Source organism: Bombina bombina, chromosome 1, assembly GCF_027579735.1.
Source record: "Bombina bombina isolate aBomBom1 chromosome 1, aBomBom1.pri, whole genome shotgun sequence".
Classification (NCBI taxonomy): Eukaryota; Metazoa; Chordata; class Amphibia; order Anura; family Bombinatoridae; genus Bombina; species Bombina bombina.
Genome location: NC_069499.1, coordinates 864,434,015 through 864,459,380, shown reverse-complemented (window position 1 = coordinate 864,459,380; position 25,366 = coordinate 864,434,015).

Sequence of the window (25,366 nt, the reverse complement as noted above, 5' to 3'; positions counted from 1 at the left end):
GGTGGGGTGTGTGTGCTGTATGAGAGTGAGTGGTGTGTATATGTGTGTGTGTTGTATGAGAGTGTGTGTGGTGTGTATGTGTGTGTGTGTTGTATGAGAGTGTGTGTGGTGTGTATGTGTGTGTGTGTTGTATGAGAGTGTGTGTGCGCTGTATGATAGTGTGTGTGGTGTATGTGTGTGTTGTATGAGAGTTTGTGTGTTGTATGCGAGTTTGTGTGTTGTATGTGAGTTTGTGTGTTGTATGAGAGTGTGTGTGTTGTATGGGAGTGTATGTGGTGTGTATGTGTGTGTGTGTGTGTTGTAAGAGAGTGTGTGTGCTGTATGATAGTGTGTGTGGTTTATGTGTGTGTTGTATGTGAGTTTGTGTGTTGTATGCGAGTTTGTGTGTTGTATGTGAGTTTGCGTGTTGTATGAGAGTGTGTGTGTTGTATGGGAGTGTATGTGGTGTGTATGTGTGTGTGTTGTATGAGAGTGTGTGTAGTGTATGTTTTTTATGAGGGAGTGTGTGTGTTGTATGCGAGTTTGCGTGTTGTATGCGAGTTTGTGTGTTGTATGCGAGTTTGCGTGTTGTATGAGAGTGTGTGTGTTGTATGGGAGTGTATGTGGTGTGTATGTGTGTGTGTTGTATGACAGTGTGTGTAGTGTATGTTTTTTATGAGGGAGTGTGTGTGTTGTATGTGAGTTTGCGTGTTGTTTGCGAGTTTGTGTGTTGTATGCGAGTTTGCATGTTGTATGCCAGTTTGCGTGTTGTATGAGAGTGTGTGTGCTGTATGATAGTGTGTGTGGTGTATGTGTGTGTTGTATGAGAGTTTGTGTGTTGTATGCGAGTTTGTGTGTTGTATGTGAGTGTGCGTGTTGTATGAGAGTGTGTGTGTTGTATGGGAGTGTATGTGGTGTGTATGTGTGTGTGTTGTATGAGAGTGTGTGTAGTGTATGTTTTTTATGAGGGAGTGTGTGTGTTGTATGCGAGTTTGCGTGTTGTATGCGAGTTTGTGTGTTGTATGCGAGTTTGCGTGTTGTATGAGAGTGTGTGTGTTGTATGATAGTGTGTGTGGTGTATGTGTGTGTTGTATGAGAGTTTGTGTGTTGTATGCGAGTTTGTGTGTTGTATGTGAGTTTGTGTGTTGTATGTGAGTTTGCGTGTTGTATGAGAGTGTGTGTGTTGTATGGGAGTGTATGTGGTGTGTATGTGTGTGTGTTGTATGATAGTGTGTGTAGTGTATGTTTTTTATGAGGGAGTGTGTGTGTTGTATGAGAGTTTAGTGTGTGTGTTATTAACTTTTACAACAGTTTCATGTTTGACTACAATCAGGAATAAAGTGCGCACACATTTAGGGGACTTTGCCAAAAAAATAATCTATCTTGTTGTATCATACTTAAGAGGTTTTCAGACTAAGCATAAAATAGGATTGTGATGGTATGTGGTATCATGGCACTGGGTCTTGGAAAAAAAAACGTTTGAAGAACTCTGTGCTAGAGTATATCATTTAAAAAAAAAAAAGCTTATAATTTTACTTCTGTTATCACATTTGCTTCATTCTTTTTGTATCCTTGGTTAAAGGAGCAACACTGCACAACTTGAAGCTAGCTGGATACATAAACTGAACCAATAAAAAGAAACATATATGTGCAGCAACCAATCAGCAGCTAGCATCCAGTAATGCACTGCTGCTCTTGAGTCTAGCTAGGTATTCTTTTCAACAAAGGATACCAGGATAGCAAATCAAATGATATATTAAAAGTTAACATGAAAGAAACATTTTGTATTTCACATCCCTTTAATGTAATATTATTATTAATATTCGGCTAGATTATGAGTTGTGCGTTATGAGTGAAAAAGCAGCGTTATGGCTCTTTTTCACTACCGCTGCTAATACAAGTCTTGTAAGAATAGCTGTACCGCACACTTTTTTGGCCGTCACGCAACGTAATTACCGCACTTTTTAAAAAGTCCTTTTTCAATGGGACTTCCATAGCGCCGGTATTACGAGTTTGCCTGTCCAGCTAAAAAGTGAGCGGTACAGCCTATAATTACAATATCTGTACCGTAAACTGAAAGTCAGTAGTTATGGGTTTTGCTCTACAAAGCTGTAGCATAAAACTCATAACTGAAGTGTCACAAAGTACACTAACACCCATAAACTACCTATTAACCCCTAAACTGAGGCCCTCCCGCATCGCAAACACTAAAATAAATTTATTAACCCCTAATCTGCTGCCCCCAATGTCGCCGCCACTATACTAAAGTTATTAATCCCTAAACTTCTGGCCTCCCACATCACTAACACTAAATAAATATATTAACCCCTAAACCTAACCCTAAGTCTAACCCTAACCCTAATGCTCCTAACTTTAAAGGGACAGTCAACACCAGAATTTTTGTTGTTTAAAAAGAAAGATAATCCCTTTATTACCCATTCCCCAGTTTTGCATAACCAACACAGTTATAATAATACACGTTTTACATCTGTAATTATCTTGCATCTAAGCTTCTGCTGACTGCCCCCTTATTTCAGTTATTTTGACAGACATGCAGTTTAGCCAATCAGTGCTCTCTCCTAGGTCACTTTACGTGCATGAGCTCAATGTTATCTATATGAAACATGTGAACTAATGCCCTCTAGTGGTCAAAATGTATTCAGATTAGAGGCAGTCTTCAAGGTCTAAGAAACTAGCATATGAACCTCCTAGTTTTAGCTTTCAACTAAGAATACCAAGAGAACAAAGCAAAATTGGTGATAAAAGTAAATTGGGAAGTTGTTTAAAATTGCATGCCCTATTTAAAACATGAAAGTTTTTTTTTGGACTTGACTGTCCCTTTAATATAATTAAAATAAATCTAAATACAAATTACTATTATTACCTAAATAATTCCTATTTAAGACTAAATACTTACCCGTAAAATAAACCCTAAGATAGCTACAATATAACTAATAGTTACATTGTAGTTATCTTAGGTTTTATTTTTATTTTACAGGCAAGTTTGTATTTATTTTAACTAGGTAGAATAGTTATTAAATATATAACTATTTACTAGTTACCTAGATAAAAAAAATACAAATTTACCTGTAAAATAAAACTAACCTGTCTTACACTAAAACCTAACATTACATTAAAATTAAATAAATTAAATTAACAAAATACATTTATCTAAATTACAGAAAATAATAAACACTAAATTGCACAAAATAAAAAAGTAATTATCAAATATTTAAACTAATTACTAATAGCCTTATCTAAATAAAAAAGCCCCCCCAAAATAAAAAAAAAACCTAGCCTACAATAAACTACCAATGGCCCTTAAAAGGGCCTTTTGCGGGGCATTGCCCCAAAGAAATCAGCTCTTTTACCTGTAATAAAAAAAATACAAACAACCCCCAACAGTAAAACCCACCACCCACACAACCAACCCCCCCAAAAAAAACCTACCTAAAAAATCTAAGCTCCATATTGCCCTGAAAAAACCTAACACTAACACCCGAAGATTCACTTACAGTTTTTGAACACCAGACAACCATCCTCAACAAAGCCGGGAGAGGTCTTCATCCAAGCGGCAAGAAGTCCTCAACGAAGCCGGGAGAAGTCTTCATCCAAGCGGCAAGAAGTCATCCTCCAGGCGGGCAGAATTCTTCATCCAGACGGCATCTTCTATCTTCATCCTTCCGACGCAGAGCGGTTCCATCTTCAAGAAATCCGGCGCAGAGCATCCTCTTCTTTCGATGGTTCTTGAACAATGAAGATTCCTTTAAATTACATCATCCAAGATGGCGTCCCTTGAATTCCGATTGGCTGAATTTTATCAGCCAATCAGAATTAAAGTGTTAAAAATTATATTGGCTGATGCAATCAGCCAATAGGATTGAGCTTTAATCCTAGGTTTTATTTTACAGGTAAATTTGTTAAAATAAATACAAACTTACCTGTAAAATAAAAATAAAACCTAAGATAGCTACAATGTAATTATTAGTTATATTGTAGCTATCTTAGGGTTTATTTTATGGGTAAGTATTTAGTCTTAAATAGGAATTATTTAGGTAATAATAGTAATTTGTATTTAGATTTTTTTTTAATTATATTAAAGTTAGGGGTGTTAGGGTTAGACTTAGGGTTAGGTTTAAGGGTTAACACATTTATTTAGTGTTGATGTGGGAAGCCAGAGGTTTAGGGGTTAATAACTTTAGTATAGTTGCGGTGGCAACGTTGGAGGCGGCAGATTAGGGGTTAATAAGTGTAGGTAGATGACGGCGATGTCAGGGGCAGCAGATTAGGGGTTAATAAGTGTAGGTATGTGTTGGCGATGTCGGGGGTGGCAAAATAGTGGTTAATACGTATAATGTAGGTGTCGGCCATTCCGGGGGCGGCAGATATGGGGTGTTTAGACTCGGGGTTTATGTTAGGGTGTTAGGTTTAAACATAAATTTTCATTCCCCATAGGAATCAATGGGGCTGCGTTACGGAGCTTTACGCTCCGTTATTGCAGGTGTTAGGCTTTTTTTTAGCTGGCTCTCCCTATTGATGTCTATGGGGAAATCGTGCAAGAGCACGTAAACCAGCTCAAAGCAGCGCTGGTATTTGTGTGCGGTATGGAACTCAACGCTGCAATATTGCCTGCTAATGCCGGGTTTTCGCAAACCTGTAAAGGTGAGCGGTGGAAATAACTTGCAAGTTATTACCGAGCCGATCATAACGCAAAACTCGTAATCTGGCCGCTAGTTATTATTATAATCATGAATATTATTTTGCAAGTGTCTATCACAGACAGTTTGCTCTAAATGAAGCCATTTTAGCAAATGGTAATAGCAATAGTGTGTGTGTCCCTAGAACTTCTTGAGAGTTTTAGTACATTCTTTGACTCATTTCTGATAAAATATCAGGAAGAGGATCTTTAATATGATGTCAACTATGTTTTAGCTCAATTCTGGACATAAACTACTAATAAATGTCTGGTTCCTCCATTAAAAAAAATGAAAATCAGCTTATTAAGGTTATGGAAATTGCAGAATATTCTGCATACGCTGTCAACATTTATCATTGCACAAGCAGTTCACCAGAACTGCTTGTGCAATGCCGCCCCCTTCAGATTCACGGCCAATCATTCGCTAGTTGGGGGTGTCAATCAGCCCAATGGTATAGGATCTGGCGGATTAAAGACCACAGCCTCAGAGGTAGCGGACAAGTTATGGAGCAGACCGCTGCTTCATAACTGCTGTTCCCGGCGAGCCTGACAATTAACTGTTTCACTTCTGGGATACCTGACTGGCAACCCTAACAATGGTAGATAAGTAGTGCAGGCTCATAGTTTAATCTTTGATTTTAAAGGAACTCATATGACAAATACCTGGTTTTGAGTTAATATGTGGTTCCAGGAAAGTGTGAGATTTAGACACATTTATACATTTTGGGTAATTAAGAACCATATGAATAGACCTGGACTTTGGTTGGATGATCCAGTAGTGGACTTACTCAACAAAGGGCCCTGGTACAATTTTTGGGGCCCCCAAAGGTAACTCAGTAGTAAGCAATAGTAATAAAATACATGCTGCTCTTTATAACAATTTTGAATATAGACAGACAGAAGGATGGACAGATAGACAGACAGACAGACAGACAGACAGATAGATAGATAGATAGATAGATAGATAGACCTGCAGCCTGCACTAATGAAAGGCTACCATGCATTAGGATTATACACATTCTGCACATGCCTATGTATTAACTGGCTGATATGGGCCCCCAGCACTTAGGCCCTGGTGCCACTGCACCTGCTGCACCAATGGTAGTTCCTTTCGCTCCCTAGCATGCTATGAATTAATAAGAAGATGATCTATGCGCATGCATGCTTAGTGAATATTGAATGTGGGCGGGGGGGGGGGGCATAAGGACAGGAGAAGATGACTGATAATAGCATGGGACATATTTATATTTTAAGTAATAAGGGACTGTATATAAAGAGTTACAAGTAAAAAAAATACACATATTTGTAATGATCATAAATTTCAATTTTTTAAATAGAAATATTTGAATGTTCTTCAGAACATCATAACTATGATGTCCCCTTAAATAATAACCAGTCACATAAGTCAATTAGCTGTTCCTAAACCAGATCCCTTCCAATGGGACAATAATTCTTCACTTTTGTTGTATGATGAGGATTGGCCAAACATCTGGAACTGTTTAGTGCAATCTAACTGAAGTTATCTTGCTCTAATTTAGATTGGGACTTCTCAAAGCTGTTCCCACACTACCACCTGCTTGGATGCAACCTTACAGCTGGGGCGTAACGTTCCTATATAAAGACTAACGGAACAGATCATTTGCTTATGTTTTCCTCTTTGATAAATACATTTTTGGTGCAGTTTTTTTTTTAATCTAGATATCTTTTATCCTTCAGTTACAGGAAAGCAAATCAAGATATAAGTGAATTGCAAGAAACATAATAAGTCAAAATGTATAACTCAAGATTGTTTCAAATTCCGTTTAATTCTTTATTTCATAAAGGGATATTAAAGTGCAAAAGAAAAAATGTTCTAACGGGTTAGATCATTTTATTATTGCAATATTACTTGCATATAATTGTGTGTTTATCCCCTGCAAAGGGATTAAAACACATAGTTGAAGTCAGCTCTGGAGCAACAATGCACTACTGGGAGCTAGGCAAATACATCTTGTGAGCCAATGACAAGACACAAATGTATGTAGCTACCAATCACTAGCTAGCTCCCAGTAGTGTAGATAAGGTACGTATTATTTTTCAATACAGGATACCAAAAGAAAAAAGTACATTTGAAAATTGGAGCGAATTTAAGTGTCTTAAAATGACTTTCTCTATCTGAATCATGCAAGTTTAATTTTGACTTTTCTATCCCTTTAAGCAGAAATTGCAGCATTGTTTCTAAATACAATTTACTTATTCTACATGTTTCTAAATCGTCTAAAGGCGTAAACAGACCTCCCATCTATCCCAGTTTGTGAGGGAGAGTCTCGAATTACTAACTTTGTCTAGCTGCCCTCTAAGGCAGATCTTCTGATTTGCAGGATTTCCATTAACCGCATCCATGGACCATTTGGACGTGCCCACAAACCACCCAGACACATCCATGACCCCAATCACTATCCACCCACAGCCCTGACCCTACCAATGTCGTCCCATCAACAAAATGACAATGCCCCTCTTCAACTTCCTAAGTCCCGTTGACTGGTACTTACATATAAAGGACACGTTAAAGTACAAGTAACACATTTTCATTGCTCAGTCTCACACTAAAGCATGTAAAGTACATTTTATTTAACATTTACTTCTGTCTTAAAGATACTGTCTAGGTGCATATGCACATATGCCAGTAGCCAATAATATTAGATGCTGCTTTATGCATTTGTCTCGCATATAAAGGCAATTTTAGGACTAGAACATAAAAACTTAGTGAAAAATGAATATAGAATTTAGTATAATATAATTAAAGCACCAAAAAGGGATTAATTACATTGTAGCTATTTCAGGATTTATATTTATTTTACAGGTAACTTTGTATTTATTTTAGCTAGTTAGAATAGTTATTAAATAGTTATTAACTATTTAATAACTACCTAACTAAAAGAAATACAAAATTACCTGTAAAATAAATCCTAACCTAAGTTACAATTAAACCTAACACTACACTATCATTAAATTAATTAAATAAATTACCTACAAATAAATACAATTAAATACAATTAAATAAACTAACTAAAGTACAAAAAATAAAAAAACTAAGTTACAAAAAATAAAAAAAATAAGTTACAAACATTTAAAAAATATTACAACAATTTTAAGCTACTTACACCTAATCTAAGCCCCCTAATAAAATATCAAAGCCCCCCAAAATAAAAAAATGCCCTACCCTATTCTACATTAAATAGTTAACAGCTCTATTACCTTACCAGCCCTTAAAAGGGCCTTTTGCGGGGCATGCCCAAAATAATTCAGCTCTTTTGCCTGTAAAAACAAAATACAACCCCCCCAACATTAAAACCCACCACCCACATACCCCTAATCTAACCCAAACCCCCCTTAAATAAACCTAACACTACCCCCTGAAGATCATCCTACCTTTACCAGTCTTCAGCCAGCTGACCACCGATGGAACAGAAGAGGAGATCCACAGCGGCCGAAGTCTTCATCCAAGGGGCGCTGAAGAAGTCTTCCATCCGATTGAAGTCATCATCCAGGCGGCGTCTTCAATCTTCATCCACCCGGAGTGGAACGGAGCCATCTTCAGACGAGCCGACGCGGAGCCATCTTCTTCCACCGACGACTGAACGATGAATGACGGTTCCTTTAAGTGATGTCATCCAAGATGGCGTCCCTCGAATTCCGATTGGCTGATAGGATTCTATCAGCCAATCGGAATTAAGGTGGGAAAAATCTGATTGGCTGATTGAATCAGCCAATCAGATTGAAGTTCAATCGGATTGGCTGATCCAATCAGCCAATCAAATTGAGCTCACATTAAAGCACCAAAAAGGGATTAATACCACAATAATTGAATATTAGTTTAAGGCCCTATGTCTGTCTTTTTGTCTGTCTATCTATCTATCTATCTATCTATCTATCTATCTATCTATCTATCTATCATCTACCTATGTCCATATGTATTTGTCTATATATTTAACAGTGGTCCCCAATCCTTTCCGTTTCAAGACAAACTTTAACGTACCCACATTTCTCAGCTAAACCTATAACTTATTGGGAACTAACAAACAAATTAAATAAGAGAAAAATAAATTATTGGATTAAACAGGCGATTTGATAATTATGAATGCTCTGCTCTAGCCTTGTGTCTGGCATGCAACTTTTATTAAATTTGAATATGATTCCAGTTGACTAGTTTATAGGAATCATTATTTGAATTGATTTTATTAACAGATATCAGAAATATAAATTCAGCCTTGATTAGCAAAAAGCAAATATCAAATATCTGGAAAACATTCCATGTTCGTTTAGAATGAACAAATGCAGCCAACATTCATAATGTTTAATTGAAATGAGGAAATGCTTGTTCATCCCTACTGACTTGCTGCTGTCTATAGACAGGTTTATGCAAATCCCAGGAATCCATTACTGTACTTGGTCCAAATACTTGCTTGGTTGGTGCCTCTCTGTGAGCTACTGTATATATTTAGCTGCAAGTAGTTTGTTGTAAGTTAGTCTTTGGCCTCTAGTTATCAACGTGTCTACTTACCTGCCATCGCCGGCCCCAATACGCCTGCCTAAGCTCGCCTACCATCTTTGCCGCGGACCTGAAAAATCTCGCCAAAGTTATCAATAAAGATGTCCAAAATCCGCGCACCAAGTATGGGGCAATGAGCAGCGGACTGTGATAGTTATCACTCATCCGATCTCGCTGCTCTTCGGCTTTTTTACAGCTTTATTGACAAGCTGTCACTAAGCACCCACACTAACTATACTGTTCTACCCCCTATACCGGCGCCCCCGGAGCCCCCCGTAACTAAATAAGGTTATTAACCCCTAAACTGCCGCTCCTAGACCCCGCCGCAACTCTTATAAATGTATTAACCCCAAAACCGCCGCTCCTGGAGCCCACCGCCACCCTAATAAACTGATTAACCCCTAAACCGCCACCCCCGGACCCTGCCACCACCTACATAATACCTATTAACCCCTATTCTGCCCCCCTATACCGCCGCCACCTATAATAAATTTATTAACCCCTATACTGCCAATCCCGTACCCCGCCGCAACTAAATAAATTGTTTAACCCCTAAACCGCCGCTCCCGGACCCCGCCGCTACCTATATTAAACACATTAACCCCTAATCTGCCCCCCCTACACCGTCGCCACCTATAATAAATTTATTAACCCCAATCCTGCCCCCCCTACACTGCCGCAACTATAATAAAATTATTAACCCCTATACCTAAGTCTAACCCTAACCCTAACGACCCCCTAACTTAAAAATTAATTAAATACATCTAAATATTATAACTCTTATTAACTAAATTAATTCTATTTAAAAATAAATACTTACCTTTAAAATAAACCCTAATATAGCTACAATTTAAATAATAATTATATTGTAGCTATTTTAGGATTCATTTTTATTTTACAGGCAAATTTCAATTTATTTTAAATAGGTACAATAGCTATTAAATAGTTATTAACTATTTAATAGCCACCTAGTTAAAATAAAGACAAATTTACCTGTAAAATAAAAACTAACCTAAGTTAAAATTACACCTAACACTACACTATCATTAAATTAATTATTCCTATTTAAAACTAAATACTTACCTGTAAAATAAACCCTAAGATAGCTACAATGTAATTAATAATTACATTGTAGCTATTTCAGGATTTATATTTATTTTACAGGTAACTTTGTATTTATTTTAGCTAGTTAGAATAGTTATTAAATAGTTATTAACTATTTAATAACTACCTAACTAAAAGAAATACAAAATTACCTGTAAAATAAATCCTAACCTAAGTTACAATTAAACCTAACACTACACTATCATTAAATTAATTAAATAAATTACCTACAAATAAATACAATTAAATACAATTAAATAAACTAACTAAAGTACAAAAAATAAAAAAACTAAGTTACAAAAAATAAAAAAAATAAGTTACAAACATTTAAAAAATATTACAACAATTTTAAGCTACTTACACCTAATCTAAGCCCCCTAATAAAATATCAAAGCCCCCCAAAATAAAAAAATGCCCTACCCTATTCTACATTAAATAGTTAACAGCTCTATTACCTTACCAGCCCTTAAAAGGGCCTTTTGCGGGGCATGCCCAAAATAATTCAGCTCTTTTGCCTGTAAAAACAAAATACAACCCCCCCAACATTAAAACCCACCACCCACATACCCCTAATCTAACCCAAACCCCCCTTAAATAAACCTAACACTACCCCCTGAAGATCATCCTACCTTTACCAGTCTTCAGCCAGCTGACCACCGATGGAACAGAAGAGGAGATCCACAGCGGCCGAAGTCTTCATCCAAGGGGCGCTGAAGAAGTCTTCCATCCGATTGAAGTCATCATCCAGGCGGCGTCTTCAATCTTCATCCACCCGGAGTGGAACGGAGCCATCTTCAGACGAGCCGACGCGGAGCCATCTTCTTCCACCGACGACTGAACGATGAATGACGGTTCCTTTAAGTGATGTCATCCAAGATGGCGTCCCTCGAATTCCGATTGGCTGATAGGATTCTATCAGCCAATCGGAATTAAGGTGGGAAAAATCTGATTGGCTGATTGAATCAGCCAATCAGATTGAAGTTCAATCGGATTGGCTGATCCAATCAGCCAATCAAATTGAGCTCACATTCTATTGGCTGATCGGGACATCTTGGATGACGTCACTTAAAGGAACCGTCATTCGTCGTTCAGTCGTCGGTGGAAGAAGATGGGTCCGTGTCGGCTCGTCTGAAGATGGCTCCGCTCTGCTCCGGATGGATGAAGATTGAAGATGCTGCCTGGATGATGACTTCAATCGGATGGAAGACTTCTTCAGCGCCCCTTGGATGATGACTTCATTCGGATGGAAGACTTCTTCAGCGCCCCTTGGATGAAGACTTTAGCCACTGCGGATCTCCTCTTCTGTTCCATCTGTGGTCGGCTGGCTGAAGACGGCTAAAGGTAGGATGATCTTCAGGGGGGTAGTGTTAGGTTTATTTAAGGGGGGTTTGGGTTAGATTAGGGGTATGTGGGTGGTGGGTTTTAATGTTGGGGGGTTGTATTTTTTTTTACAGGCAAAAGAGCTGAATTCTTTGGGGCATGCCCCCCAAAAGGCCCTTTTAAGGGCTGGTAAGGTAGTAGAGCTGTTAACTATTTAATGTAGAATAGGGTAGGGCATTTTTTTTATTTTGGGGGGCTTTGTTATTTTATTAGGGGGCTTAGATTAGGTGTAAGTAGCTTTAAATTGTTGTAATATTTTTTAAATATTTGTAACTTAGTTTTTTTATTTTTTGTAACTTAGTTTTTTTTATTTTTTGTACTTTAGTTAGTTTATTTAATTGTATTTAATTGTAGTTATTTGTAGGTAATTTATTTAATTAATTTAATGATAGTGTAGTGTTAGGTTTAATTGTAGCTTAGGTTAGGATTTATTTTACAGGTAATTTTGTATTTCTTTTAGCTAGGTAGTTATTAAATAGTTAATAACTATTTAATAACTATTCTAACTAGTTAAAAGAAATACAAAGTTACCTGTAAAATAAATATAAATCCTAAAATAGCTACAATGTAATTATTAATTACATTGTAGCTATCTTAGGGTTTATTTTACAGGTAAGTATTTAGTTTTAAATAGGAATAATTAATTTAATGATAGTGTAGTGTTAGGTGTAATTGTAACTTAGGTTATTTTTTATTTTACAGGTAAATTTCTCTTTATTTTAACTAGGTAGCTATTAAATAGTTAATAACTATTTAATAGCTATTGTTCCTATTTAAAATAAATTGAAATTTGCCTGTAAAATAAAAATAAATCCTAAAATAGCTACAATATAATTATTTTTTATATTGTAGCTATATTAGGGTTTATTTTAAAGGTAAGTATTTATTTTTAAATAGTATTAATTTAGTTAATAAGAGTTATAATATTTAGATGTATTTAATTAATATTTAAGTTAGGGGGGTGTTAGGGTTAGACTTAGGTTTAGGGGTCAATAATTTTATTATAGTTGCGGCAGTGTAGGGGGGGCAGAATAGGGGTTAATAAATTTATTATAGGTGGCGACGGTGTAGGGGGGGGCAGATTAGGGGTTAATGTGTTTAATATAGGTGGCGGCGGGGTCCGGGAGCAGCGGTTTAGGGGTTAATAAGTTTATTAGAGTGGCGGTGGGCTCCGGGAGCGGAGGTTTAGGGGTTAATACATTTATTATAGTTGCGGCGGGGTCTAGGAGCTGCGGTTTAGGGGGTAATACATTTATTATAGTTGCGGCGGGGTCCGGGAGCGGCGGTTTAGGGGGTAATAAATGTTTTTAGTTGCGGCGGTGTAGTGGGGGACAGATTAGGGGTGTTTAGAGTAGGGGTAGATGTTAGGGTGCTAGGTGCAGACATTTCCCATAGGAATCAATGGGATGTCGGGCAGCAGCAAGCATGAGCTTTCGCTATGGTCAGACTCCCATTGATTCCTATGGAATCCGCCGCCTCCAGGGCGGCGGATTGAAAACCAGGTACGCTGGGCCGGAAAAGTGCAGAGTGTACCTGCTAGTTTTTTGATAACTAGCAAAAGTAGTCAGATTGTGCCGAACTTGTGTGCGGAACATCTGGGGTGACGTAAGAATCGATCTGTGTCGGACTGAGTTCGATGGATCGAAGCTTACGTCACTAAATTCTACTTTTGCCAGTGTATAGGGCTTGATAACTAAGGCGAATCAACCTCGCCACAAATACGCTGCGGAATTCCAGCGTATTTGAGGTTGACGGCTTGATAACTAGGGGCCTTTGTTTTTTCTTTACTTTCTGGCATTACCTACATACAACTGCCTGTCATTTTGCAATCAACCTCATACTTTTTTAACCCAGCCTCTTCCTGTATTCCCTGTCCATGTATAGGACTGTAACCTGTGCCTCTGTTCTGAAATCTTGTTGCTGACTACTTTGGCCTGGATCTGACTGCTCTTTTGGATTATGGAATTCTTAATGGTGCGCAAATTGCCCCTTGCACTATCACCTATCTGCTCCCAAAGACAGATATATAATGGAAAGATACAAAAAATATATAAATTGGTGAGAGTGCGCTAGCAGCAGCAGGGGATGTGTCACTGGTATAGGCAAATATATAAAATCAATAAAGCAAATAAGTGATAAAATACAAACACATTTATATCAATAAACACATAGGTAAAATCCTGAATTGGTTCGATTGTGCTAAACAGCAGCAGGGAATGTGTCACTTAAATAGGCAAATGTTCTTTGAATATATTATGAAATCAATAAAGCAAATTTGTTATAAAATACAAACACATTTATTTCAATAAATAAACACATAGGTAAAATCCTGAATTGGTTCAATTGTGCTAAACAGCAGCAGGGAATGTGTCACCGATATAGGCAAATGTTGTTTGAATATATTATGAAATCAATAAAGCAAATTTGTTATAAAATACAAACACATTTATTTCAATAAACACATAGGTAAAATCCTAATTTTATGACCGGTCTTAAATATTTAAGAACTTAAAGAGTAAAGGCAAGTATTTCAATAATTTAAAAATGCTATTGCATAGAGTTAAAAGAAAATTGGGGATTTACATATACAACTTGTTTGCAAGTTTTGAAATATAGTGGTGCACCACTCTTTATGTTGCGGTAGTAGCTGAATAGCTGATATATCACCAATCCACCTTATTATTTTGGTACAAAAGGTTTGACTGTTTGCACACAAAACAAAGTAAAGTCACACTTTGAGAAGAAAAGTAAAAAATATGTGTATTTATATGAATCGTTTCAATAAATGACTAGTCCCAATTGTATTTTCCTTTAAATATATGTTCCTTGTGCCTGTATAATTTCTTAGTTCTGTAGTTTATAAAGTGTCCAGTTTCATTTTGATGTAATAGTTCGTAGTTGGATTGTGTGTATAATTGGCAATATCGGCTACTTTACCTCTGCATGCCTTTCGGTCTCTTCGTGGGTATGTCTCCTCCACTCACCTTCTGGCATAGGTAACGCTGCAGCCTCGCTGATAGTCGTTGACGTCACATGCCAATTTTTTCTCCTGAAAGTAGATCCGGCTTCCACCCTGCGCAGAGAGTATCTGTAGTTTTGGATGAAGAAAAATAGTGCCAATGCAATCCTTTGCAATCCTTGGTCACTATGTATTCCTTTTGTTGGGCAAAGTTAGATTCCTGTAGGCAGTAGGACCATCAACGCGTTTCACCACTTGCTGTGGCTTTCTCAAGATCTTCTTGTGCTTCACCACCTGTTCACCACCTGTTCTTGTTTTGACTCTAGCCTGACCTGTCTACTCTTTGTGATTGCTGATTTTGTATTGATTGCCTGTCTGACCTCACCTAGGCCGGAACCCTCAATCACTGTCCACTCCCAAAGAACCCTCCTATCGGTTGGGGACCCCATGCCTGATTCCTCATAGTGGTCAGGAATAGTGGAGGAGAAATCTAGCTGCTGGACTGTCACACCCTTCTGGACTTTGTTGTATTTTCTTGAAAGATTTGTTGATATCAACTGTCTCCCTTCTCTTCTTCACACTACATGTGAATATCATTAAGGCTTTCCTTGTATGTTTTTGCTTTTTTTTTTTTAAAACATGTTCTTTAAAGGGACAGTCTACTGCAAATGTTTTAACTTTCAAAAAGGTTGATAACACCTTTACTTCCCGTTCCCCAGCGTTGCACAACTAACATTGTTATATTAATATACTTTATAACCTTTAAACATTTAAATTTCTGCATGTTTCTAAGCCACTACAGGTGGCTTTTATGCATTTTATAGCTTTTCACAGCAAGACTCTGCTAGTTCATGTGTGTCATATAAATAACATTGTGCTCACTCCCGTGGAGTTATTCATGAATCAGCACTAATTGACTAAAATGCAGGTCTGTAAATAACACTGAGATAATGGGCAGTCTGCAGAGGCTTAGATACAAGGTAATCACAGAGGTAAAAACTATATTAATGTAACCGTGTTGGTTATTCAAAACTGGGGGAATTTTTAATAAAGGGATTATCTATCTTTTTAAATACAATTTTTGGAGTTTACTGTTTCTTTAAGACAAAGTTCCTTTGACTATTCTTTTCTCTTAAAGGGACACTATAAACTAGATTTTTCTTTGCATAAATGTTTTGTAGAGGATTATTATTATTATTATCAGGTATTTGTAGAGTGCCAACAGATTCCGCAGCGCTGACCCATTTATATAGGTCATCGGGCAATGTTGTTCTAAAAATGTATAGTTTTGATTATTCTTAAATAACGTGCAGATTTAAAGACTCCTAACCAAGTCCAAAAGTTTTAGATGTATACCGATGTCTACAGATTCCTGCTTGTATAATGGGTCTTTTCATATGTATGGTAGGGGGTCTGCACTTTATGTTTTCTCATCCGATTTCAGTGGGTGTTCCAGCCTAACCTCATCTACAGTGGTAAATGGGGATCTTCTAAGTAAGTTTATAAAAGGTTTTATATTGGATTTTTATATCAGTATCTGTGCATATTCCTCTTATATTTAAAGAGAATTACAGTTAACAACCAAACTGATGACAATCAATCTTTGAGAAAGAGAAAGGCCAGTTTAACTGACTATATATATATATATATATATATATATATAGAGAGAGAGAGAGAGAGAGAGAGAGAGAGAGTAGTGATAACATTTAGAAGTACGTTTTTGCAGAGATATCCCAATTTGTTGCAAATTTTGTAAACTGCAGTAAAATTTCAACAATTCCTTTGTCAGGTTAAATGAAATAAAAGATATGGATACAATTTTCGAAGCCCTTCAAAAAGTTAACTTATGTTCTTGTGGAGACTAACTGGTCCATCAACAAAGTTGCAACCTTCTATGGTTGAAAAAAGTTAGTTGAGATCTGTTAAACTTGTCCATCAAATCTTCCAAGAGTACAGCTATCCACCGTTGCTTGGATTCAAAGGAATTTATTCAAAATCATTTAAAAAAATATCAACTAAAAAAATGAATTTAGGATGGCAGCTAATAGACAAATTCAATAAAATTGACATTTTAATGTAATTTGTTTAATGAATTTTCATTTTTATTAAATTTTAAATGAAATGTTATTAATTTTATGCTTTTGCATAATACTAAATATTTAATTTATTAAACATATAGTTTAATACTATTGCATTCTAAATGTATTAATATTATTTCTATTATTGTTGTTTTATTTGCAATACACTGTATTTGAAGTTATTGAAAGTATTTACATATTTTAAAAATGTATTTAAATTGTCATAATATATGTCTACATTTATATATGTTTAAAAAATAGCATGTGTATGAGTGCATTATACTAATTTTATGTAATTAGCACACCTTTTCTCTTTCTCTTGTGTATGTATATGTGTGTATATATATATATATATATATATATATATATATATACACATACACACACACACACACATGAATATATATCTTTTTTCTGCTTTTCAGAATTACCATTCTCGTTGCCCGTGCAAAATGTATTTATTTGTTCTTATTTATTTACAATTATATTCACTCTTCAGCCATTTCAAAGTCAAGAAGACTAATGATGAACAAGCCTGTTTACCCTGAGAAAAAAAGAATAATTATTACCCACTTCCCATCTGTGGCAGGGTTAAAAAAGATAAATAGTCTCAGATTTCACACAAGTAATTGTGTTCAGTCATTAGCGTTTATCTCTCTCCAATCCTGCAGTTAAATTATTTGCAAATGTTTTCCACACTTTTTTTTTTTTTTGGTTGAGGGAATAATAAACTAGAACATTTTGACCCAGATTAAAAGATACAATTAGTTGTGTCTGTAGGGTGAGTAGCACTCAGCACAAGTTATTGTTTTATGACAAAGAAAGACATTCTGGCACAGCCATAAAGTCAGAGACCACTGATAAGATCCTATGTTTTCCCCATTCAAATGCCTTGTTTCCTGGTTTATTTCATTCAAAAGGATTAGAACAACTCAAAAGATTTAAGTCCTCTTGAAATGAGTTAAATTGCAATATGGTCTTATAAGCAGGAAACTGCCAAATGTTTCTGTCTTTTTAGACACAAACAAATATTGATAAGCATTGTTATACTGTCATTTATTATTGCAATTTCTCACTGCAGTGACATAATGTAAGAGCTGAGATATACTGAAATAATATATGGATTTATTTTGCAGCGTTAGGTGCCTAAAATAAATACAAGTACTACACTGAAACACAAATGTTTGTTGTGCAGTAAATAGGGTTGACCATATTGCCGCTTTAAGAAGGAACACATATGAAAATACATATGTGAGGGTTCTTATACAAAACCATTTCTTTAAACAGCCCTGAAAACAGCCCTGACATATGTATCTTTCATATGTGTCCCTTTTAAAGCGGCAATATGGTCAGCCTAGCATTAAAGGGACAGCAAAGTCAAAATTAAACTTTTGTGATTTAGATAGAGCATGTGATTTTAAACATCTTTCCAATTTACTTTACTTTCAAATTTGCTTATTGCTCCTTGTATCCCTGGTTAAAGAGTAAATATAGCAAGGCTGATTGGTGCTTAGGAGTGTCTTTAGCATTTTATGGCAGCAGAGTTGTAACTATGTATAACATTGCTTTCAGATGGCTAAAGACACGTGCATGCTACTGAGCTCAACTAGGAGTAGTTGGAAAGTTGTTTTAAATTTCATGCTCTATCCAATACATTTTATGTTTTATTTTGAGTTTACTGTCCCTTTAAGTGTGGTTACAAATATACTTCAATAATAATTAATAAATGTACATGGACAATTTGGTATTAAAAAATTTTCTCATGTAAAAAAAAATGCATAAGATTATGGGCCACATGATAAATTTAGAGCTAGGATTATAATCTCAGATCTAATGCTGCAGTCAAAGGGGTTTGATCCCAGGGCTCGTGTTTGTGTATAAAAAGCAGGGACTTCAGATTCATGATCATAACCTGAGATATGATAAGGATATATAACTAGCAGGGGCTGCATGCAATGAAGTGATGTTGTGTGTGTATATATATATATATATATATATATATTTTTTTTTTTTTTTTAAAGGAACATTCAAAGAAAAAAGAGTTAAAGGGACTTTAAACACTTTGAGCTGGTGATATAAAATGATAAACCGTCTATATATGAAAAGCTATGCAATATACTTTCATTCTTTATTTTGTCCCCTTTTCCTTTAATTCCATTCTGAAATTGTGAGCTTTTCAGTAACTGTTAGAAATGGACGTGCAGAACACTGTTATGCTACACACAGCCATTGGCTGCACACTCTAGTGACCTATTTATAACTGTCCCTAATTGGTCACAGCAGGGAAGGTAACCTAAGTTACAACATAGCAACTTCCATTGTTTTATAGACACTAACACTTTAAACAACTAATGAAACTTTAAAAAACGCATTAACATGTTATTCTCAGACTAACCTTATATTTGAATCCATCATTCTATTTAGCTTTTATTTAGCGTTTAATGTCCCTTTAACTAGAGAGACAAGTGGTAAAAATGTGTTACATGTTTTACCTGATAGAAATGATAAGAGCACATAGATAATAGAAACTGCAGGGTAAGGGGGTCTGGGCTAAGTTTCTTTTATGAACCTACCTATAACTTTCCCAGGAATACTCACTGGTTGTCCAGTATTTTTTGGGAAGACAGCTGGCAAATCTGATAAAAGGGATGACTTTTGGGGTGTGTCACCTGTGTAATCATACATTTCCTCATGAGAGAATGCAGAGGAACAGTATTGGCATGTTCATAACCTTCCCTTATTAGGTCAGTCCTGTTATATAACAATATTTCCACATCTCTGTCTTTATTTTGTTATCAGTAGGGCAGATAACACATACTTATATGTATTTGTAATACTCATTATTTCTAATGCATTTAGCTATCAAACAGTTATTTGTATACTATTAAGTAATTATGTTTTTTTTTTTTTAATCCTTCTTTGTGTGTAGACTGACAGATTTAGTGGTGCTTTACATTGGGAAGACTTAAAGGGCCACTAAACCCAAAATCTTTCTTTCATGATTCATATAGAGAATACAAATTTAAACAACATTACAATTTACTTCTATTATTTATTTTGCTTCATGTTTTAGATATCCTTAGTTGAAGAAAATACAATGCACATTGGTGAGCCAATCACACTTGGCTTCTATGTACAGCAACCAATCAGCAGCTACTGAGCATATCTAGATATGCTTTTCAGCAAAGAATATCAAGAGAATAAAAGAAATTAGATAATAGAAGTAAATTAGAAAGATGTTTAAAATTGCATTATCTTTCTAAATCATGAAAGAAAAAATGTGGGTTTCATGTCCCTTTAAAAGGACATTGAACATGAGAAACAGTTCAAAGCAATGGGACAATATTTCAGATTTCTATTTATTGCAACATAATTTGCTGTTACTTTATAACGGATAATGAGAAATTACATTTTTTTTTAAGGTGACCATATTACCGCTTAAAAAAGGGACACATATGAAAAATACATATGTCAGAGCTGTTTTCATGGCTGTTTAAAGAAATGTTTTGTATAAGAACCCTGACATATGTATTTTTCATATGTGTCCCTTTTTAAAGCGGCAATATGGTCAGCCTAATAATTTGGACATACACAGCATTTTGGTGGTTATATATGTTTGTTTTTTTATCAGTTTGTGTTAATATACATATTTCATTAGTGGGTGATGATATGTTGAGTGCATGGTGCATCAAGTGCCTAATGGGTCGTGCAAATAAAAATTCAACTGAAAATTAGCATGGAATTTTAAGAGACAATTTAATTTGCTTCTATTGTTAAAGGACCGCTAAATATAGTAGAAATGCATAATTAACAAGTGCATAATAAAAAGACAATGCAATAACATTCTGAATTTCACAAAAGCAGTAGTTTTTTTTTCTGGCAAAAGTATTGTTTCTTCCATTTGTCAACCCCCTTTGTCATGCATGTGACAGACATCAGCCAATCCAAACTACGTATACCACGTGAGCTTGTGCACATGCTCAATAGGAGCTGGTGCCTCAGAAAGTGCACATATTAAAAAAATATTGTGCAAAATTTGAAAATGGAAGTAAATTGGAAAGATACTTAAAATTGTGTGCTCTTTCTGAATCATGAACGTTTAATTTTGACTCTACTGTCCCTTTAATATCCTTTGTTTGATTGGTATCTTGGTTGAAAAGCATACACACTGTAGGTAGGCTCAGGAGCATCAATGCATTACTGGGAGCCTGCTGGTGATTGGTGGTGCCTCTTTTAATTGGTTCACTAGACTTGTTCAGCAAGATCCCAGTATTGCATTGCTGCTCTGGTCCCTTTGCAATAATAAAATGCACACATTACAACTTATTGTTTTCCAGTTTTTAGTTAAAGGGACAGTCAAGTCCAAAAAAAACTTTCATGTTTCAAATAGGGCATGCAATTTTAAACAACTTTCCAATTTACTTTTATCACCAATTTTGCTTTGTTCCCTTAGTATTCTTAGTTGAAAGCTAAACCTAGGAGGTTCATATGCTAATTTCTTAGACCTTGAAGGCCGCCTCTAATCTAAATGCATTTTGATAGTTTTTCACCACTAGAGGGCATTAGTTCACGTGTTTCATATAGATAACATTGAGCTCATGCACATGAATTTACCATGGAGAAAGCTCTGATTGGCTAAAATGCAAGTCTGTCAAAAGAAATGAAATAAGGGGGCAGTCTGCTGAGGCTTAGATACAAGGTAATTACAGAGGTAAAACGTGTATAATTATAACTGTGTTGGTTATGCAAAACTGGGGAATTGGTAATTAAGGGATTATCTATCTTTCAAAACAACAAAAATTCTGGTGTTGACTGTCCCTTTAAATAATTTTTGTAATACATACAATGTATAACAATGTATTCAGAGAGTCACTTCATTCTAATCAAATCCCTCACTCAAATCATAATATCAACACCTTTTTAGGTGTAGTTTAGCTTGGGATTTGGTCAGGGGTAACATTTTAACAGCTTCATTTTTAATATATTAGTGATGGAAAATACTTTAAAGCATACCAACCTTTAAGTCTGTCCCTATGTTGCACAGTATATATATAATGGTGACTTACTGTGTAAAGAAATGAGAAGCTGTGGTTTTACTACTGCTGCTTTTGCAGATGGATCAATTCTCTAGTTAAAGTCAAGATTTCATGTTTTTTTTCTCGTTTCTGTCCTTTAATTACTAGCTGGAGGGAACACACAATAATTATCAGCCTATATAATACATTAGGGGGCGAGAGGAGAGAGACACAGGGCTGTGTCATTGCCACCCTACAGCCTGCAACAAATGCCAGGAGATAATCACAGTAACCCTTTAAACGCTGGCAAAACTGTTCTGTCATTTCATGGGTTAAATTAAGAATTACAGTGTATAGTTGTGTAATGATGGTTTGTGTAAGAGTTTACTTGTCAGAAAACAAATCCATTGTTACATATTATACATTATTATTTATGTTTCTATGTTAACAAATGACATCAAAACTAATTGCAATCTATGTTCCCCATAACAATCTATTAAAATTTCCTTCAGGATAAATAAGGCAAGATTACAGGTTGCGTGCTAACTTTTGCGTGCAAGAAATATAGGTTTTTTTCAGCTTTTTGTGTGTGGGAAACAGAGTGTCCATTACAAGCTGAAAGTAAGCGTGTTTGCTCGAGCGCAATTGCTATTTGCACTTGTCGGGTATGTTTAAAAAGAAATGCATAAAACAAAACATAAATACATTTAAAAGTATATTTACACTCATATAAACACAATCTGACAAAAAAATCATTTTAAAACAAAATTTAAAAAGACATCAGAGCTCAAAGATATATGGTATAAGGTATTTGACAAAAAAGGGCTCTAACATATATATATAGATATAGATATAGATGGATATATTTATTTATATATATATATATATATATATATATATATATATATATATATATATATATATATATATATATATATACATTCATAGACATGTCTAAATATGTGTATGCATATATGCATTGGAGCCCTTTCCAGTCAAATACCTCAAAACATTAAAAAACATATTTATTCATATGTAATATTTAATAATGTGTTTAACTGTGTATATATTCTAAATATTTTACATTCCAATGTTCTTCACATAGGGGGATTTGTTCTATGTATTTTTTAAATATATATATTATATATTAATATTTTTACATTATTTTTCAAATTAATTGTTACATAACACGCCTTAAGTGAGTAAGTTAGTGAGTGAGTAAAGGTGTTAGTTTTGTTTTGTTTTTTTAAATAATTTTTTTTGAGGTGTTAAAATAAAAATTACAAATACATAAAGAAATAATGTGCCATACATGGGTTGTTACAAGCTTAGGATACAAATGTCTTTATATGGTACAAACAAGTGTTTCTGCAAACAAAACAAGATTCAGACCTAGGTGCTATGCAAAGCAATGTTTTACAACACACAATACATATGGCATTATATATCACCTCAGTTTTTGCTTCTAGTTATATAATACATAGCCCCCAACAAACATAAGCCGCTTTTGGGCTTCTAAACAAAGTTAGAAACCTCATTGTGGGGTATATTGTTCAACTTGCACAGGACACTTTTGGACCTCACTACATATGTGAAAACTCTTGTATATATTTCTGTAGTAAATAGGGTACTTAGAAATATATATAGTAATGTATAGGAAACTGAATTTTGCATAACTTAAATTGATATATCATTAACAAATAATTCGGTGACACCCCTAGTAAAACTAAATAGTCACTTTTGGACCTTTTAAGGAGTTATTGCTACTATAGGGGGCTAGTAAGGTATAAGAAGGGCCACTCTTGGACCCTAGAAGGGGAAGTCATCTATATGGGGAAAATTATAATAGGTAGTGGTAGGTTTCACTTCAGAGACAAATCTCGAAAATCGTAAAAAGCAACCTATGGGATACACCTTTTCTGATATCAATTGTGACTACAGGGAGTGCAGAATTATTAGGCAAGTTGTATTTTTGAGGATTAATTTTATTATTGAACAACAACCATGTTCTCAATGAACCCAAAAAACTCATTAATATCAAAGCTGAATAGTTTTGGAAGTAGTTTTTAGTTTGTTTTTAGTTATAGCTATTTTAGGGGGATATCTGTGTGTGCAGGTGACTATTACTGTGCATAATTATTAGGCAACTTAACAAAAAACAAATATATACCCATTTCAATTATTTATTTTTACCAGTGAAACCAATATAACATCTCAACATTCACAAATATACATTTCTGACATTGAAAAACAAAACAAAAACAAATCAGTGACCAATATAGCCACCTTTCTTTGCAAGGACACTCAAAAGCCTGCCATCCATGGATTCTGTCAGTGTTTTGATCTGTTCACCATCAACATTGCGTGCAGCAGCAACCACAGCCTCCCAGACACTGTTCAGAGAGGTGTACTGTTTTCCCTCCTTGTAAATCTCACATTTGATGATGGACCACAGGTTCTCAATGGGGTTCAGATCAGGTGAACAAGGAGGCCATGTCATTAGATTTTCTTCTTTTATACCCTTTCTTGCCAGCCACGCTGTGGAGTACTTGGACGCGTGTGATGGAGCATTGTCCTGCATGAAAATCATGTTTTTCTTGAAGGATGCAGACTTCTTCCTGTACCACTGCTTGAAGAAGGTGTCTTCCAGAAACTGGCAGTAGGACTGGGAGTTGAGCTTGACTCCATCCTCAACCCGAAAAGGCCCCACAAGCTCATCTTTGATGATACCAGCCCAAACCAGTACTCCACCTCCACCTTGCTGGCGTCTGAGTCGGACTGGAGCTCTCTGCCCTTTACCAATCCAGCCACGGGCCCATCCATCTGGCCCATCAAGACTCACTCTCATTTCATCAGTCCATAAAACCTTAGAAAAATCAGTCTTGAGATATTTCTTGGCCCAGTCTTGACGTTTCAGCTTGTGTGTCTTGTTCAGTGGTGGTCGTCTTTCAGCCTTTCTTACCTTGGCCATGTCTCTGAGTATTGCACACCTTGTGCTTTTGGGCACTCCAGTGATGTTGCAGCTCTGAAATATGGCCAAACTTGTGGCAAGTGGCATCTTGGCAGCTGCACACTTGACTTTTCTCAGTTCATGGGCAGTTATTTTGCGCCTTGGTTTTTCCACACGCTTCTTGCGACCCTGTTGACTATTTTGAATGAAACGCTTGATTGTTCGATGATCACGCTTCAGAAGCTTTGCAATTTTAAGAGTGCTGCATCCCTCTGCAAGATATCTCACTATTTTTGACTTTTCTGAGCCTGTCAAGTCCTTCTTTTGACCCATTTTGCCAAAGGAAAGGAAGTTGCCTAATAATTATGCACACCTGATATAGGGTGTTGATGTCATTAGACCACACCCCTTCTCATTACAGAGATGCACATCACCTAATATGCTTAATTGGTAGTAGGCTTTCGAGTCTATACAGCTTGGAGTAAGACAACATGCATAAAGAGGATGATGTGGTCAAAATACTCATTTGCCTAATAATTCTGCACTCCCTGTATGACAGGAGATCAACCATTAAGCCTTGAGTCATTCAAATATGTGGGGGGGGGGGTTGAGCTGGACAGAAAATGCAGGGACCCTAGAATTAGATTCCCATCCCCACTAAAAACAGGTACCTA